Source organism: Anastrepha ludens, chromosome 3 (genome assembly GCF_028408465.1).
Source record: "Anastrepha ludens isolate Willacy chromosome 3, idAnaLude1.1, whole genome shotgun sequence".
NCBI lineage: Eukaryota > Metazoa > Arthropoda > Insecta > Diptera > Tephritidae > Anastrepha > Anastrepha ludens.
In genome coordinates, this window is record NC_071499.1 from 116,035,393 (window position 1) to 116,055,800 (window position 20,408).

At 36.5% G+C, this 20,408-nt stretch overlaps 1 protein-coding gene across 1 annotated transcript in view; it reads right to left on the bottom strand.

Annotated features, from left to right (window-relative positions):
* LOC128857694 (uncharacterized) overlaps window positions 1-20,408 on the bottom strand; it is a 166,427-nt gene that overhangs the window by 130,892 nt on the left and 15,127 nt on the right. The gene's annotated exons all lie outside the window — the stretch shown is intronic.

Sequence of the window (20,408 nt, forward strand, 5' to 3'; positions counted from 1 at the left end):
AGACCGAAATTTGAAATATTGACGAAATTATAGCCCATACATGAGAGCGGCTCGTACTTGCATGCGCTAAGCCGCTAAAACTTTAAACGCGTTTTTCTCAAAACAACGTTTTTCCGGATGGCCGTCGTGAAAACAAATTTTCTATCTAACGGATTGAGCTGAAATTTAGATATGTTTTTCTACACATCAATAGTTCTGGCGGGTAGTAGATTTAATTTATTTCGTCCCTAACTTTCCATTTTTTAGTCCGATTTCCACTTTAAAAAAAGGCAATTTTATTACGAAGTCCGCCATTTTGTTATTTTTTGTCAAAATCATTTGATCTTACTACCGGCCAGAACGACAAGCACACTGATTAATAAGCCATTTTTTTCTGTTTCAGATGACCACAAGTGACGAAATCACGCCGGCCAGCCACTGTACCTCTTTTTTTACCGCTTGCTGCAGTGTACAAAAATAGTATCAAAACATTAAAAAAAAATTTTTTTTTGTACACCTTCTGATACCTTTAATAACATATCAGAAAATCAAACCGATTGAATTTTATTTTCCCTTCCAAAAAATGTCCCAAACATGGCCTCAAAAAACGTGTAAGTTACCACCTTAACTCTGAAGGCAAATTTCAAATGAAGTTTGGTTTTCAAAGTTGTACCCCTCTAAATGCCAACTTTTTCTTTTGAACATAAATTGAAAAATGTGTTTTTAAATAAATGATATTACATTCTGTAGTCCGATGAGAACTGCATATAGTGGATCGAAAAAAGGATTGAAAAAACCACCTCGAAACCAAAACAAAGTTTATAATGAAAAAATATTAAAAAAAAGAAAAATTTCAACTACCATACAAATCTTTCTAATAATTTTTTTCATAAGTTTATAATTTTCTGCATGATTTCTAAGGTCTTATTCATCTCCCAAGCCACATTTCAATTGAAGTCTTATTTCAGAAATGCAAACTTTGTTCTTTAAGAATCTATTTGAAATATTGATTTTCTATAATTTAAACTGAATTGTATAATCCGATGAAAGCATTTTTGTTATAAAAAAAAATCGCAGAATTTTGTATAAAATTTGTGTATTTATTTTCTAAAAAAAAGAGTTCGCAAAACTCAACTCAAGTAAACCAAAATTTTTTTTGGACCACCCTTAAAGTTTTATATTTCGATAATAAAAGTTCGCAAAAAATCTGCTCAAGCAAAAAAAGTTTTTTTGGACTACCCTAAAAATTGTATATTCCGGTGAGAGAATTTATGTTATAAAAAAAGTCCAGAAATCAACTCAAATAAAAAAATTGTTTGGACCACCCTAAAAATTGTACATATATTCTAGTGAAAGCACATATGTTATAAAAAAATTCGCAGAAATCAACTCAAGAAAAAAAAAAATATTTTTGGACCACCCTAAAACTTTTATAATTCGATAATAGTATATATTTTAACAAAAAAAGTTCGCAAAAAATCAACTCAAGTGAAAAAAAATATTTTTGGACTACCCTAAAAATTGTATATTCCGATGAAAGCTAACATAAATGCTAAAAAAGACTTCGCAGAAATCGACTCAAGTTAAAGTTTTTTTGGACCACCCTAAAAATTGCATATTTCGATAAAAGCATTGATTTTATCAAAAAACAAAATTCGCAAAAAATCAACTTAAGTAAAAAAAAAATTTTTTGGACCACCCTAAAAATTTTATATTTCGATAATAGTATATATTTTATCAAAACAAAAAGTTCGTAGAAATCAACTCAATCAAAAGCAAATTTTGTTTGGACCCCCCTTAAAATTGTGAAAATGATCTTTGTGTTGTAACATTGAGATTTTCTGCCCAATTCAAAGTTTCGATTGTAGCTTAACGCTCACAAAAATTGACTTGTCTTTCCATTCTTTTCTGCCCGAATTTTTTGTGCTAAACTTACGCCAAGGAACTAGGATTAGAGCACACCGATCTGTGTTTGTTGGAAGAAAACTAGGCACAAGTGAAGGAGGATATCATGAAACCACAGAGATGTATATTTCCAAGGCAGAAAGGTAAGAACGGCAGAATGATATCTCTAGAAGAAGATTCAAAATATTGTTTAAACTTCACTTGGTGTGGTTCTGGGCGGGATTTTACAACAAATTATACCAGTGTTTTGCACTCTAAAACATAGATTTAGATTACTTGTCTTACCCTAAGCTGTTCGCCACAAAATCTTTTCATGATGTGGAACTGGTTTAATAACCGCTGCATAGGTTTCGTGGCATTCAGTTTTAGCTCTCACTTACGCATGGCTTGCCTATGTCTCTTTTACAGGTGCAGACTACGAGTATAAGCAGTGCTCCTGTATCGCAACCTGATTGTGTTCTTCTAATTTAGATTTTTACCCAAAACAAGCAGCAGAATTTAGCTTTTCTTCTGAATTTCAGGCACAAATCATTCAACTCTGCTAGAGTTCCAGATATTATTTTCAGCATGGCTAAGAAATATGGAAAAATTTTCACACAACGACGCTGAGATTGGCTTACATACCAAGCTTTTGGGGAGTATTTGTCATGCCCTTCACATGCCCTACAGATCTCTTACAATGTTGCCATTCATACTGAATCACCTGTAGAGACGATTGTGCTTTGTATTCAAAGTGGCTTGCTTTCATCACATAGCCCCCATCTACATTTTTGCATGCTTAATCGATAGAATGGCTTTGTTTAATCTGGTTGGCAGAATGGAGCTTTGGTTGCCAATTAGTGAAAATGTTGTGCGCCATGTACAAGTAGTTTGCTACTGGTCGTACAGAATGCTTTTGACAATGCCATTTTCGTTCGACATTTTAGGGCGTCATCTACATTGTTGGACAACTTTTCGCATTAAGAAGATTTCAAGTGCTTTGCAGTGCCTCAGATGTTAGCCGCATGCTAAAATTTTCGTGTGTTTATTTTTAGTATGTGTGAATATTTATGAGTGGGTCGCTTATGGCATTTGTGGCAACCATTGAGCAACGCATAATATACACATACAAGTAAAAGTCATTGGTGTGTATATATCTTAATGAATAAATTTAGAAACATAGATGAATGCGAATGTCAAATAATATTAGATATGTGCAAGCAAAAATAGTGAAGATATTTCGCAAAATTAAGATATAACTAATTTTGTGGTCCGCAAGCATATTTATGTGTCTAATTACACTTTGTGCATATGCCAATGTATAAGCACATAACAAACAGTTGATCAAGAAAATATGTTGACACACTAAAGTATTCAAGCCATTTCTTATTGAATTCAGTAACTTACATCCAGTACTTCGTAACGATAAACTTTTTGAGTCCACCAAAGCAAGCAAACACAAAAATACAAAAAACAAAAAAAAATGCCTCTCTTGGTTGTCAAGAAAGTGATATCTATTTTCGGCATCATTTGCTACGGTGATTTGATACACCGTTATCTCACTGAGTTCTTACACATGCGTTGGTCATCCATCCAGTCATAAAGTGATCGTAGGTGTGATTTGTTGATCCCGATATTTTGATCAACAATCAATGTTAGGTTAGGTTTACCTGGCTGGCTGACAGCCATCACAGACCTATTGGCCCTCACTGGTACTGAAATTTGAATAGGTCGAGCCAAGGAGCACCAGTAGATTTGGTGGCTCCTAAAACCCTCAGGCTAAAAAGCTCATTGTATTTAGAGCTCTGGAAAGAGGGTAGATAGTCAAGGAAAGAGATAGGAAAGAATAGAGACAGAGGCAAAGGTAGGTAGTACTGTGAGAACTTTCCAGATTCTTTGGTAAATCTGTAAATATCCTCCATTTTTAGAGAACGAGCATTACTCATTCTCACGACATCGGAACCCAAAATTCGGAGCCTTGCTTTAGCAAAGGTAGGACACTCACAAAGGAAATGCTCAGTACTATCCGCCTCCTCCAAGGAAGGCAGGCACATTGGTTTCTCAATGATTCCAATGGTGGTCATATGCTGACCCCATGGGTTGTATCCTGTAATAATACCGAGCATCAACCGAACGTCTTTCCTTCCAAGTTTTAGTAAAAAGTTTGTTAGTTTTCTGTTCGGATTTGTCACAAAACACTTTGTAGTTCTGCAGCGTTCTAGATCGGACCATCGCTCTTTATGTAAATTGCATACATAATAGCTGATCTCACTCATAATTCCTGGGGAACTGATTCCGATTATTGGCTTTGGTCCCTGTGGGAGAACCGCTGATCCACATTTGGCCGATTCATTGGCAATCTCTTTTCCTGGAAACGATATAGTTACAAGCCTGTTCTGTCTTGCGACAGAATGAAGCTTATTCTTACATTCTTGATTAATCTTCGAAGATTGCTTCGCGTTCTCTAAGGCCTTTACTGCAGCCTGACTGCCACTGAAAGCTCCAATCTGTTTCCCGCTGCATCTCCTTTCGATTATCCATTCGGTTATTTTCAAGATAGCAAAAAAAATTTGCTTTTATCTTAAGATCCAATGTGAGCAAATCAAGCATAGCATTTAGAGAAGAAAAGTTCTACTTAGCCAAGAAAACAAAGAATGAATTTGCTTTGTTTCATTCTGGGCTAACATCCACATGGACACGGCGAAAGAAAAAAATTAAGCAGCTGATTTACCGATACCATCTTTAATAGATTCGCCTTGGCTTAGGAATTATTTATATTATTCGAATAAAATAAAAGATGGAAAGGAAATCAAGAAAAAATATATACAATATTTTCTTAAACCACATGTCTGAATTTCGCTCGAGTAGTAGTTGTCAAAAGACTTCCTTGACAAACTGTATGCGTTGTATATAGCCACGTGCCATATATTCATATGCAATTTGTGATTTTTCTTTTATGATTTCCATTAAATGATAGCTTCACATTCATTCAATTACTATCATTCTTAATAATATAATATAATTTGCCCAATTGAAATGCAAACAATGTATAGAAAAGTACACATACACAGTTATATTTATTGCCTCGTTGTAATCAGTGTATGCTGCATGCAGTTTGGAATAAATTAACTCCAATCACTCGCATTATCACTAAACAGATCTAAGCCCAAATGGCATAATATTATATGATGGTTATAAAAAAAGAATTAATGTAATCAAATTTGGGATAATCTCTAAAAGTATGCTACGTTCAATTAATAGCTACAAGCACTTCAAAACAGACATCAACAATAACACTGAAGTTGGTCATTGTAATGCGACACATGCAAGAAAGATTATTTGCGGTGAAGCAGTAGCATGCAGAGAGAGATGCTCCATACAAATATTTAACATAGGCGCATACACATTCATGCATGAAACACGTTTGCAAATGCGTATTTGTAAATTAATATGCACATTAGGGTGGACTTAATTCGGTGGCAGAGAATTTGTGTGTAATGAATACGAAAGTAAATTATTCGGAGAAAAATCTGATAAATAATTAAAAAAGGAGTTAGCTGTCGTAGCTTAAATATTTACTAAAGAAAACAAAATTAAAAACAAAAATATTTACAATTTCTATGTAGATATTTCAAATAGAAGGTTAGTTGGTTGACTACACGTACACACGCAGCAAATCATAAGAATCGATTAAAATTTCAGCCGAACGCCGTGTGTGCGGCGTGGTTTGCAACAGATTGAAAGTTCACAGGAATTTTGGTTTTTCTTGCAATCGGTTGCATATGTGCGGCGAAGTTGGCGATTTTTTTCTATTTCTTTTGAGATTTCGAAGTGTATACATGCGCGAAAAAATGGCAACATTTCTAATAAACACCCACATACATGGCCGTTATTTTCTTTCCGTGTTCGATGTTTACTCGGTGGCGAACATGAAATGAACGTGAAATGAAAATTGTCAACAGTGGGCGCTGAAATGAATTTCAACCGGTTGTTATGGGTTTTTGCAATATACAATGAAATGGACGACTACATGAAGAGGCGAGTGGTAGCTAGGTGGACTAATCTGACCACATGCAAAACAGCAAAAGTCATGTGTAGAACTAACGACAAAAAACTGACTCAATTCGTACTTACGCTCTCGCGAAAGGACTGCAGAACTATCATAGGTATGCTAATCGGTCATAATCTATTGGTTGCACATGCGTACAAGATAGGAACTCCTAACCCGGACAAATGCAGGAAATGCATAGAGGATGTTGAGGAAATTTTAGAACACCTTCTGTGCGTTTGTCCGGCGTTATTAAAAATGCGTTTAAAATGCCTGGGAGCCCCATTGTTTGAGGGTCTTGAGAACGTCTCAAAAGCGGATCTCCCAGCGCTGCTTAGATTCGCCAAAAGCGCTGACATCCTACATGATGTCTACTTTCGGTATTGATAGAGGTCGGTCTCCATCTGGTATCGCTAGGGACCACAAGGCCTATGCGTGGCTTGTTGCCAACCAGGCTAACCCCATGGGTTGTATCCTGTAATAATACCGAGCATCAACCGAACGTCTTTCCTTCCAAGTTTTAGTAAAAAGTTTGTTAGTTTTCTGTTCGGACTTGTCACAAAACACTTTGCAGTTTTGCAGCGTTTTAGATCGGACCATCGCTCTTTATGTAAATTGCATACATAATAGCTCATCCCACTCATAATTCCTGCGGAACTGATTCCGATTATTGGCTTTGGTCCCTGTGGGAGAACCGCTGATCCACAGTTGGCCGATTCATCGGCAATCTCTTTTCCTCGAAACGATATAAGGACATGCCGGTTCAGTCTTGCGACAAAATTAAGCTTATTCTTACATTCTTGAATAATCTTCGAGGATTGCTTCGCGTTCCCTACGGCCTTTACTGCAGCCTGACTGTCACTGAAAGCTCCAATCTGTTTCCCGCTGCATCTCCTTCCGATTATCCATTCGGTTATTTTCAAGATGGCAAAAATTTCCATTTGGAAAACAGTTGCCATTTCCCCCATAGCATAGTGATACTTATTATCGTTTAAGTACCATCCGGCTCTAGATCCTATTTCATTCTTGGATCCATCGGTAAAGAAAAAATCCGCCAACACCTCCCTGCATGCATTCTGGATTGCTCCATTGCTCATGCAACCTAACCTATGGGTTTTTGCGTGTTTGTGGCTTGCGCTCGTGTCGTTTGGGTGCTTAGTCTAGGCGAGCGATATAAGTAATCATATGCGTCAGAATACATTAGAGCGGCTATGCTTTTTCTTAACCTGTTTAACAGAAAGAATACCAAATTGATGGGTGGGGCAGAAATTTACGCTTAGGAGCTCCAGCAAAAAGTTCCCGGTGGCAGACAACTATTCAAGTTAATAAAACGAAGAAAAACTTGATATTTGGGGCATATCCTGTGGAATCCGAAATTTGAACTGTTGCAACTTATGTTGCAGGGGAAGATTGAAGGAAGAAGAGGTATCGGGGTATTTTGGTTGAGGAACATAAGGCAGTAGACCGGAACACAACGTGTGGGTCCACTCTAGGAAGCAGCTAGAGATCACGAATTATTTTCAAATAGGTATAGTTAAAAACTTGTAAAAAAACCAAAAAAAATTTGTTTGCTTATATTGATTAAGAGTAGCAAATAAAGAAGAAGTAGTTACCTGCTGATCACATTCGGGTTACTTATTAATTATCTACATGTCGGTTCTTTATTGATTATTACTGGCTACTTGCCTTTATGATCTCTGTGACCATGCCCTTGAACCCAGCGGCGAAGCTAGCGTTAGCTCAGAGTGTGAAAACGGTAGTTGGAGACAGATGATGACCACCTTTCCTTTTTCCTATTCTCAGCTTCTTTAACATATTTGAAGATGAGGTTCGGATAGGTACTAAGTGCTACACCAGGGTCTTTGGCCATGTAGAAATGGCGACGGATGAGCCCTTGAGGATCAACGGTGGCGTTCCAAGCCCCAGAAGAGGGTTGCTGATAAAATAAGTCAGTTACAAGGCAACGTGTCTGACTGCCTTTAACGTGGCAAAGGCCAAACGCCAGAATCATCCTTGTAAACGCACTAAAGGCCACTCACAACCTCCACGGGGCGTCCTATGGGCAGCGGGGTTTTGACATCTGCCAAACTCTAAACTTATGTTAGGCAGGCGATAGTGCATAGGCCAACATGGGTAAGGCGACCCTTAGGAAGCTTCTCAGGAAACGGAGCATAAGATAAATCCCGCCTACAATCTGTAATAAGACGCATGATATCGGTAGGGGGACCCCATTAAGGTCGAGACCAGCAAGATTTTATTTATGGCATACTAGCGATCGGAGAGGAATTAAGTTTAACATGGGCTGGTTATTGTGGTATTCTAGGACCTTAGTAGGCAAGGGTGGTAACTTTCTGAAATGGCTCTCGGGTTAATGTCACGAAAGCCTCCGTCCCATTAAAACCGAGGCAGGCCTCATATAACGCTCTCTGATCGTCACGACTGACCAGGTAAGTAGGTCTAGTAGAACTTTTCCTGGTTAGTGTTGACCATAGTTTTCAGTACATGCACTCATATAGTCATGTGTCCCTCGAATGTTCTCTCTACATAGTATAGCCAATTGTGGGGTTACCAAGCAACTACTCCACGATTAGAGATAACCGACCTGAGTGGGGAGCATAGAAGAATGGAGAATAAAAAGTAGAACATAAAAGACAAATCAAACCAAGATGCGAGCAACACCGATAAGTAGTGACAACTATTGCGATGATAGAGTGGCAGCAATATCAACGGCAGGAATCTTAACGATAACGAATTCGGAGTGGTGGAAGCCAATGCATTTCGAAGGAAGCCAAAGGCTCTGAGATTCCCAGATCTGAGTGCGGCGCTGTCCCAGGAGGCTAGAGCGTAAAGTCGTGGAAGGAAAAAAGTGAGAATAGACCAGATGAAGGCGCAATCCTCGCCTCCAAGCAAAAAGCGAGACTAGGCGAGAAAATACGAGCCTAGTGGAACGCTACAAGATGAAAAAAGGCGATCCATCTATCATCGTATGAGAGATGCAATCCAGAGTAGCGAAGCGTTATATGAAATGGCAACCATTGAGCAGGGAGACGAAAAGGCAAAGAGCGTTATAAGAAAGAGCTGCTGTTCTTAAACATTGCCTTGGCTAAAGCACAAGCCAGATCCCAAAACGAAACGGGTCGCTGACATTTCAACGCCCAAATCAAAGCGGAGTAATTCGGTCAAAAACGTAAAAGGCGTAAAACAGAGCCGCCCGCCCAACTAAAAGAGTCTGAGAATGTGGATGTAACTCAGTGGCGAACAGCGGTTAGAAAAACTAAACATAAAGATAATAGACAAATCTCGGTGAAAGACCAAAATGAAAAAAAGAGGTTTTTTCTAATAGCGGTCGCGTCGGCAGGCAATGGCAAATCTCCGAGCGTATTTTTACCATGAAAAAGCTTCTCATAAAAAATATCTGCCATTCGGAGTCGGCTTGAAACTCTTGGTTCTTCCATTTGTGGAACAACATCAAGACGCACACCACAAATAGGAGGAGGAGCTCGGCCAAACACCCAGAAAGGGTGTACGCGCCAATTATTTATATATATAAAGATAATAGATCAAGGAGGGTAGGGCCTGACGCAATAGTGGCACAGTATGAATCGTGACTGCCGTTTATGTTGACGGTTTCTATGTAAGAGAAAAAAAAAAACATTTACCCACGCATGCGATTTCGTACAGCAGATGTCTTCATCACTACATGCCATATCTCTCACTCATTTTTACTCACAAACTCCTCTTCCTCAACACATTGCAGCAAATTTCATTTATCATCGCTGATTTTTACACGCCTAGAAGCAAGAAATCAAAAAGCGCACCATTTGGCCTTTCATTTATCTACAATAATAAAAGGTTAAGCACCAAAAATAAGTGCAAACAAAGGCGAGATTGTCTATTTTGCCACAAGAAAAAGTTAAATAAAAAACAATTCGTAGTAAAAGTGGTTTTAAAACTTGCTTTAAGGCGCTGCGCATTAATGAATATTGCACAGCATGTGGCCGTGGCTAAACGAAATTGTTCTTCTCTACTTTACTGCCAAGCAGCTGCGTTATTTCAAAGCCTTTCAAAATTTTATGGTTGACTAATTTAAAGAACAGCGTTTTTTATTGAAATTTCCCTCCCAACAGACTTGAAGTATTTTTCCACTTGGCTGACATCAAATACATACACAAGCATAGCAAAATATTTCTGGAGCTTGTAACGCCAACACATACATCTACAAGCATATGCTGCGATATGTAAGAATATTTGCTTTTACTGCTTTCTTGGCCGTCATGCTGATAGCAGCAACAGCGACGGCAGCATTAAAATTTAAATACAGGCCATAAAACGCCTATGGATATGTTTTGTTTGAGGTGATTCTCATATTGCGCGTAAGGTCATATTTATTATGAAATATAATAAAGCATGCGAAAGATAGGTGAAACACAAAATATACCCACACACATACGCGATGATGTGTAAAGATGCTCGGGAAAATTTATGAAAAACCAAGCAACTGGATAAGAGGAACATTTTTTTGGAAACAGGCTAGAATTTACTTTCCTGACAGCAAGAGTTTTTCACGCTGTCTTACGTCAAATATATTTATCTGTTTGTATGTAAGAGTTATTATGTAGAGTGTAAACTCTTTTAATGGATTCCTGCCATAAGCGGATACTTTTTTCAGCGCTACAAAAAGCTTTAGGGATTTTTTTAATTTTTATCATTTTCTTAAATTATCCTCTCATAATCCTGAGCTCTTTCCTACTAGAAGATGAAAACTTGCAATTGCTCCCTTCTAAGCAGCTGGTTGGATTCCTTGCAATACTAAATAAATGAAAAAATGGGGTCTCCAACCAAAACTACCCAATTGGTCCTACACAGCCATTGTAAGGCCAATACTAACATATGCGGCACTAGTCTGGTGGCCCGCAATAGAAAAGAAATACAACCAAACCAAGCTGAACAAGATACAAAGAACAGCGTGTATCTTAACTACAGGAGCGCTTAGCATCAGTCTCACTGAAGCGCTCAATATACTAACTAATTTATTACCATTACACTTACATATAAAAACAATCGCTATTTGTAGCGCGGTGAGACTGAGAGACATAGAAAGCAGGACAATAAGGTCGTACGGTTGCATTAAGAGAATCCTACAGGGACCCTCGCTATTCAAAAACAGATCAGACTTCACAGTTCCCAACCTCAACTTCAAGAAAGACTTTACGGTACGTTTTCCACCGAGAGCCGAATGGAGCAAAGGGAAGGTGATTGAAAGATACGATATTGAGACCTTCTCTGACGGTTTTAAGATAAACTGTGGTGTGGGAGCTGGCTTTCAACCTATCTCAGTCAATTTGACTTCTTGATTACGCCAGCGTGTTCCAGGCAGAACTTTTAGCGATCAGAGTAGCATGCAAATCAGTAAAACTCTACAAGTCAGTTGGTGCAAGAGTAGCTATCTTTTCAGACAGTCAAGCTGCTATCAAGGGCCTTAGACTCCAACTCCATTTCATCCAAACTAGTCTTACAGTGTAGAGAAGAACTTGAATTACTTAGTCATTGGCTTGACATTACTCTGATATGGGTTTCCGGTCATAAGAACATACGGGGTAATGAGATAGCGAATGATCTCGAGAGGCGGTGGCAGTCTCCACCCCACTGAACACAATAAAAGCATTCATTGCTTTACACTATCATGCTTTAGCCGAAAGAAGATGGAATCAATTAACTACATGTATCACAACAAAAACTCATGGCCCTCGTACAAAATACAAAGGACGAATCAGCTCTTAGGATGTTCTCGACCAAACATTTCACGCATTACTGCAACGCTTACAGGTCATTGGAAAGTAGGGTATCATGCAGCAAGACTTAACCTCCCTTCAATCCCATCTGTGGAAGCTGTCAAGCGGAAAGGGTGAAGGAAAGTCTTTTCCATGTAGAAAACATCAGTATTGAAATGGTAATTGTTTCTCAAGAATCGCTGACTAACTCTTCTGAAGACGAAATAGAGGTTAAGTCAGGCTATAAACAGAAATCATTTTGGTCCAGGCATACCAGTTCAGACTATTATTTTTAGTGAAAATATGCATCACTCAAGATGCGCATACTGTTCGCGAATTTTAGGAGTCGCCCAATCTCCACTTCAGGGATACATTCTAGTCTTTCAAAACTGAGAGCATCCAGATAGCATAGTCTAGTTTTGAGAGAGCCGGACAGCAGCATAGGAGATGCTACATGGTTGTTGTTGTAGCAGCTTAGCAGTAAGCTCCAGGGTTTCTTTTGCAGCCGACTCATTACATTTCCTGCAATTCATTTCCTAAAATTCTACAGTTTGCTATCGAACGATATAACTGATTTAGTATACCTATCATAAAAGTCTGCGATTACAAGCACATTTTTTAAGTTTTTTAATTGCTTTCTTGCATTCGTGGGCATTTTTGGATGATAGCAGGTATGATTTGATCATTTTTATAGCCACTTGTCTACCCACGTAGAAGTTCACTGCTCAATTAATTGTCGCTTCTGCTCTTTCTACTCAAGCTCTGCTGCTTTTTTACAGCAAAGATCTCAGCTTGAAATACGTTGCAATAGTTAGGGAGTGTACAGAACTTTTTCATACTTAGTGCCAGCGCCAACTCCCTTTTCCAATTTTGATCCATCGGTAAATGCATTAATAGTGCTACTTCTTGGAACTAAGCCCTTGCGCCATCCATTGTCTTCGACAATGGTCTTTAGCGGTTTTCCAAGAAGATGAGAAAGAGATTTACGAGAAAATAAGATTGACGGAAAGTTATCTTCTTATAAAGAAGATGATTTAGCTAGAAGCTAAAACCTGTATCTTTATATCACATTGACTTCAAAGGCGCTGATTTGACATACATATACATATTGTATAAGCGGCGCAAAATTAATCATAAATGAAATAAATATATTAATTTATTAACATTTTTTTCTGAAATGAATATATAAAAATCAAATTTTTTTTTAAATATATTAATTTTAAGAACATTTTTTTTTCTAAAACGTATATTAAAAAACAATTTTTTTTGTTTAAAACCATACTAATTTTAAGAAAATTTAAGAACATGTTTTTTCCTAAAAACTATTTTAAAAAAAAAAAAAAATGTTTGTTTACAAATATATTCATTTTAAGAAAATTTAAGAACGTATCTTTTTATAAAAAGTATATAAACAAAAACAAACAAAACATTTTTTTTTTCAAAAACGTATATTTAAAAAAAAATTTGTTGTTTAAAAATATATAAATTTTGAAATAATTTAAGAACATGTTTTTTCTAAAAAGTATATTAAAAAAAATGTTATAAAAAGTATACTAGAAACAAATTTTTTTGTTTAAAAATGTACTAATTTTAAGAAAATTTAAGACCCTTTTTTTCTGAAAAAAAAAAATATTTTGTTTAAAAGGTAAATTGAAGAACTTTTTTTTTTCTAAAAAGTATACTTACGAAAATAAATTTTATAGAAAGTCTATAAGAAAAAATTTGTTTGTTTAAAAATATGCTAATCTTAACAAAATTTATGACCATTTTTTACAATTTAAGGAAAAAAAATATTTGTTTAAAAATATACTAACTTTAAGAAAATTTAGGAACATTTGTTTTCTGAAAACTACATAGGTATATTCAAAAAAACAAACATGTTTTGTTTAAAAATATATAAAAACATATTAATTTTAAGAACATTTATGACCATTTTTTAAATATATTTAAACTTTGCAATAATCTCAAAATTATTAAGTATATAGGCCTACAACTAAATAAACTTTCAATGCCAATGTGCATAATACTTAGATCGCTTGACACAGAATCACTCACCTTGCTTACTAAGCTTCACTTACGTAATCGATAAATATATTTAAATAACCCTTTAAAGGTGGTTATTTAAGTGGCTCGAAATTATTGGATCAAGTATTTTTGATTAGGTACAACCAAGTGCCGCTAGTTAGTGAAAACTAATAGAAATTTATTTCAAAATGTAAACCATTTTTTGCATGCTATTTTTTTAACTACCCACAAAGAGCACGGCAAATGTGTAGTCTGCCATCAGTTACCTGTTTCAAGCATCACCGATCAATCGTCTATTTGCTACAGAATAGCTTTGATCTGTTGTCTCTGATTGATATGTGCATTCTCTAGTAGATTTGTTAAATACCAGTTTAATCTGCTGCCTCTGAATGGTCAACTGTCAGTTGTAAGCCCTCGCATACGTCAAATGTAAAATCTGTCGTCCTTTACTTATTTTCACTCAATGCATTCGGTCACCCATTTGGTACAGGCCAGTTATAATCTGTTGCCTCTTATTTGACATTTGTAATCAATCAGCTGTCAGTTGTAATTTCTCATTTCTTTCTTTTCACTATCGAGAAATCGCATATCTCTCGTTAGTCTCTTGTCATTATATTGTGCATGCACCTTTATGAAAAGCCGTCTGTCATTGAAATACCCCTACTCTCTAGTTTTCCAGCCATCAATCGCTTTTTTCTAACCATTCACTGATTAAATTTTTTAAATGTCCTGTTGACTGGCAAATGGCACTTTCGTTAAGTAAAGGACGGCCAACAAGTAATTTACAAATTGAAAGTTCTCATCCTAAAAGTATGCTCGGAAAATATTTATGCAAGTATAAAACATCCATTACATAAATTCTTCAGTCTGACGCAGTTTTAGAAATCAAAAATCGTTAGTCATCCTGCTTGCCGACGGCCTTTTGATGTATTTGAAGTGTAATTAAATTTTGTTAGTGTGCCATTCAACAACCTATAAGTATGCAAAGTGACGCGCGGCAACGGCTTTTTAATTTATGACTAGCGGATATAAGACGAAGTGGCTGAAGCTTTGACAAGTCAACTCAAAGACATATTCCCATTTACTTATTGCTTAGGTTGAACGGCATGGTTGGACAAAGGCAACTCGATAGCGGTGGCATGTAGACATCTGCCTAATGTTGCGCCTTTACATAGGCAATGCTCGCCGATATTCTATGGAACCTAATTTATAACGCTCCTTTATTTGCAGGTATCAGTGAGCGCAAGCTGTCAAACGCAATCCATTTGAAGTGTTTAATCAAGGCGACAGGGCAGTTAGTAAGCTGTTGACTTTTTGACTGCGACACTCCACAGCAGGCCATGATTGCCAACAAAAATGCGGGAACTGATTAAGTTTCAGAAATATTTTATTTTTCTTGCCAACAGTGGGTGAAGTGCTGTAAAGTGAAGGAAGAAATGGGCAGCAAAAACATTTCCTTGATTGCATTGTTATTTCATTTTCAATTTTACTGCACCTAAAAGCAGACTATTAATTTAAAATAAATTTCTTTTTTCAACTCAATGAAAAATAAATAAACAGCTGCCGCTTTCCGTGGCGCTTACTGTTCACACTTACTTAAAACATTATATATTTATTTACGTATGTATGTATTAGTGACATTGAAAGACGACGACCCGAAAATAATGAGTTTGCCAGGAAATCAATAAAATTCCCATTACCGTTGCCAGTGGCAGTACTAAAGTGCGACAAGGCATTTCAAATTTTTCTATTTTCCAGTTGCTTTTGAACTTCATAAAACTTAATATTTATCGGAAATTTATAAATAACTTGGGCGCTAACAGCTGCGAAATCGTGAAGAGGTTGTTAGCGCGCCTTAAGTTAGACAGCGTTTAATGGCGGTTGAACGCCCTTGAGGTGTGGATGTGTGTGTGTATGTGTGTGTGTGTAGGTTAAAGGAGGCGATTGAAGCGTGAGTAAATAGTGAGTGTGAAGTGTTTCAGGTGAGCTTCTTGAAAAAAATGTAAAAAAATATATATTTATTTAGCTAACTATACAAACAAATATGGTAAATTATTTGGTGGAGGGCGTGAGAGATAACAAAGAAATAAATTTAAAAGTCAAATAAAAAAAATAAATATAAATTCCTTAAAAGCCAAATTTGTAGGCTTGTATTCAGATGTGCTCAGAAATCATTAAAATTTCATTTCCAGATATTGAAATAAAAACATTATTATTAACAGAGCCTTCAATCTATCAAAATTGAGGGTTCATATTTAGGAGTGTCATAATCGAACTATCACTTCCTTTTCAGCAAAATAATATAACATTTTCAGTTATAAGTTCCATTTTACTTCCGTGTGCCACTGGTGACGAGCGGCTATTGATAGATGACAGGTGACATGTGACAAGCGAGAGTAAACGATTTTAAAGGTAAATAACCTAAAAGAAATGTAATTTATAGCGACAAGTAACAATTAAATATTTAAATGGGAACTTGAACTTGACAGATGATAGATGACATTTGGCAGTCGACAGCCAACGCAGATATAAATTGTTTATATACATATTTTGGATTTTGCAATTAAGGTACTGTTCGCTTTCCAGATACCACGGCTAACAAGTTTACGGTGCCTAGCTGGTGATTGAAAGCATTTGGCACATGATAGCTGACATATGACAAACAGTTAGAGGCGTTTACTAATTAAAAGGATTGCGATAAATACAACTCATGACAAAAAGGAACAATCAACATCTAAAATATTTTAAATGATTCTTGACAGATGACAGAATGCGGTTCATAATTCATACAGATGTACGAGTCATGCCAAGACTAATTAGAGATGATCGCCACATGAAAGACTTCCGTTGCTCAACTGGAATATTAATGGAAACCGTGCGTGCTGCAAGAACCGAATGGCCTAACCGTTTGAAGGCTTGTCTAAAAGCAAGTGGTGAGCGTTTATAAAATTCAAAACAATACAAAAAATACAAATAATACATAAAACTACCTTCATTAAAAAATATTCTAAATAATTCGGTATCTATAACGGACTTAACTTGTTACAGAACTTATGGCAGAACTAAGTACATTTCGCCCAACGCTGCTCTAGTTTGTTGACCGCTTGCGAATAATAGGATTTGTCTGAGTCTGAAAAGTAGCCATTCGTTTCTGCAATCACCTACACGTTTGAATAAAATATTTTTCACGCTAGCCATTTTTGCAGATTTAGGAACAAATAGTAGTCCGACGCATCCGAGGGAGCCAAGTCTGGAGAATAGGAGGGATGTGAAACGAGTTGGAACCCTGTTTCCATAAATTTTGCGACCAGAACTGCTGAGACGTAAGTTGGTGCGTTGACGTGATGGAAAAAAACTCTTTTGGAAATCACTCGACTTCCTTGATTCAAGCAAATACCAAACATAAGGAAACAGACCGCTCGGGCTGAAACTTGGTGTGCGTTCGTCCAAGTGATGGCTACTAAGCATAACTTTGATAGGCGCCAGTAGTGCCAACTCTCTGACTTTGCACGAACTTTTCAAATAACCTTCGTTAACTGAAAGAGGCCAGAAGATGATGGGCCGGTTGAAAAGTGGCGAACGAGAGATTGTGAAAACATATAAAATATTTGACAAAATACGACACATGAGAAAAATCTCTGGAGTATTAGTGGTATACTTTGAGAGTACTTACATTTTCCGATATTGAGGACGTATTGATTTTCATGAAGGCCGGTAGAGCAAAAGTAGTTCTCGGAAGCTGTCACTTGTTACCTAATCTGAGAGATTTAAAATGTATACTAAGCTTTAGTCATCCAATTGTGGGACATACTCTGACCACTATTTCAGAGTCTGTCATGTTGGCTTGCACCGTTTTGTTGGCTTGTAAGAGATAAGATTAAAACCTAAACTTTTGAAGGAAAAACTTTGATTACAAATACTCAGTGTTAGTCGGTCGACAGGGTTTCGTAATCTGTCAGCTGTCATTTGTCACTTTTTAAAGGTTACCAATTAAATATTGGGTTAAAAATTTTGCTTAGCACATACTCAAGCTGTATAATTCATCTTAGTAGGAAAATTGTGACACAATATCTGCCAGCTGTCGCTTATTGTTATTGTTATTGCCATTCGTCACTTCTTCAAGTTTAAACCTTAAATTTTAAAAAGAAACAAATATTCAAGCATTATAACTCATCAAGCTGTCTAGATGAGGAAGAAGAAGTGACGATTCACCATTTAAGGTATGAATTGGGAGCTCTCAGTTCTGAGGAAATCAGGAATCTTCTAAAATTTTTGAATAGTGCGCACTAGTTTAAGGGGGCTCAGGACAAGTTCCCCACGCGGCATCACAATGGACTATGAGCTTGTCTCATAAGGGATAACATCTTCAACTTAACCTAACCTATAACTCATCATAGTTGGCAAATTATCTGGAAATAAAAATGTTGCATGTTTAAAAAATGTCATAGCCCTATAACTATGCCTTGTTAGCCCACTGTGTTTCGGATGCTGTCAGCTGTCCCCTTCCACTTTTCATTTCTGAAGCATTAAAAATAAACTCCGATGTTGAATGAAAATACTTGGTTTACAAATTTCTAAACATTAAATAAAAATCCTAACTATGGCTCGGAATGTATAAGCTGTCATTAGTGATGATTTCTGATTTATAAGTGGAATATAATGAGTGTGAAGTAAAACACTTGTTACCTGTAGAGCTGTCCAAAACAAAGAAGGACGCATTTATTATTATAATACTCAAAGTTGGCTGCGGTTAACATATGCATATTAAACACGTCTAATGTGTGGTGATTAAGTCTCGTTCACATTTACAATTAAGTCTCGTTAACATTTACAACAATTAGCCACTTGTTACGTTTTAAAGATTGAAGTTTAACTTGAATTTTGAAATAGAAACCTTGTTTAAAAAAATTCCCAGCCTTATAGGTATTCCTTATTGGTCTACTCTGTTTGGGATGTGTCAGCTGTCATCTGTCAACTAAACTCAGATGTTGAACGGAAATTGTTACTTTATAAATTCCCAAAAGTTAAACAAAAAAACCTTAGCTGTGGTACAGAATATGTAAGCGTCATTTGTCACTTGTCATCTTTTAAAGATTGCAGCTGAACTTGAATTTTGAAATGAAAACCATGCTTAGCAAATGCCATAGCCTTATAACTATGCCTTATTCGTCGACTGTGTTTGGGATGCTGTCGGCTGTCAGCTGTCATTTGTCACTCATTCCGAAGCATTAAAAGTAAACTCAGATCGAAAATGTTTGCTTTATAAATTTATAATAATTAGAAAAAAAATCCTAATTGTGCCTCGTAAGATATAAGCTGGTACTTGCCACTCGTCACCTTTTAAAATTTGCCATTTAACTTGAATTCTTAAATATAAATCTATGTTGAGCCTGTGTTTTGGATGCTGTCATCTGTCACTACACACGTCTGAAATATTAGAAGTACATTTGAAAACAAGAATACATCTCTAAGGGTTATGCAAGTTTTATAATTATTTTTAACATTTTTAAATAATTTTAAAAGTGACTGTACTTGACTTAGTGTGCCAACAATTTTTGAGAATTCTTTACAAAAATTTTAACAAATAAAAATACTAATTAATTTCAGTTTCATACACATTCCCATTCATTGTTCTCAAATCCAGTTGTTATAGCACATGAAAGTTGGTCGAGAGGGCTGATTATGTGACAGCTTGTCAATTTACGTGTGCCAATTTTCAAATTCACACATCCACATGTGAATATCTATACGATATGCTTGAGGGAAAATCAAATACTCGTATAGCCAAAAACTATCGAAATTTGTGTTGAAAGAGGGAATGTGTTCGACAAGACAACTAACACATTTGAAAAGGCAGGAGACATGCCACCATATAAATCAAGAGTATACGGTACACTCCCACACATGAGCACACACCCATGTCTATATCAAGAACATACACATACCTACACGTGGTACATATACGAGTATGCTGATGTATTTATAATTTCCATAATGAAATTTCCAGCCTTGAAGACGTCAAAGCCGACAAAACCAATTTGACAAAACGGATCTCTGTGGTGGTGTAATATTTCGGGTGTGTGGATGCACTAACACACATATATAAGTATGTATTTATATTAGCGACATGTAAATATGAGAAGTAATGAGCAAAAGCGTGCTTTTGATTGTATTCCTGACAATTACAAAGGCGGCAGCTGTCAGATGAGCGGTGACAGGCGCACAAAAACTGCTGAAGTGGGGAGTAAATATATGGTAGTTCATATATTTTGTGTGTGTATGTCTTCGTTTGCATGAATATACATGCATATACACGTATACAAATGTTTTAGTTCACTAGTTGGTATTTTATGGCAGAAATCAAAGTAGTACGAAAGAGACTAGAATTGTACTAGTTTCAATAGATACAATTAAGTACATCAGCTACCATTTAATGGCATACTAGCCATACTAGAACAAAAGCGACTTGAATTGGACTAGTTGCAAAAGGGCCAATTAAGTTCGTCAGCTGGTATTTGGAGGCAGAAGTCATACCAGTACGAAAGCGGCTAGATTTTGACTAGTTGCAAGAGGACCAATTAAGTTCATCAGCTGGTATTTGGAGGCAGAAGTCATACCAGTACGAAAGCGGCTAGTATTTGACTAGTTGCAAAAGGGCCAATTGGGTGGCCCGATAAATAAATGTTCTTATTTATGTTGCT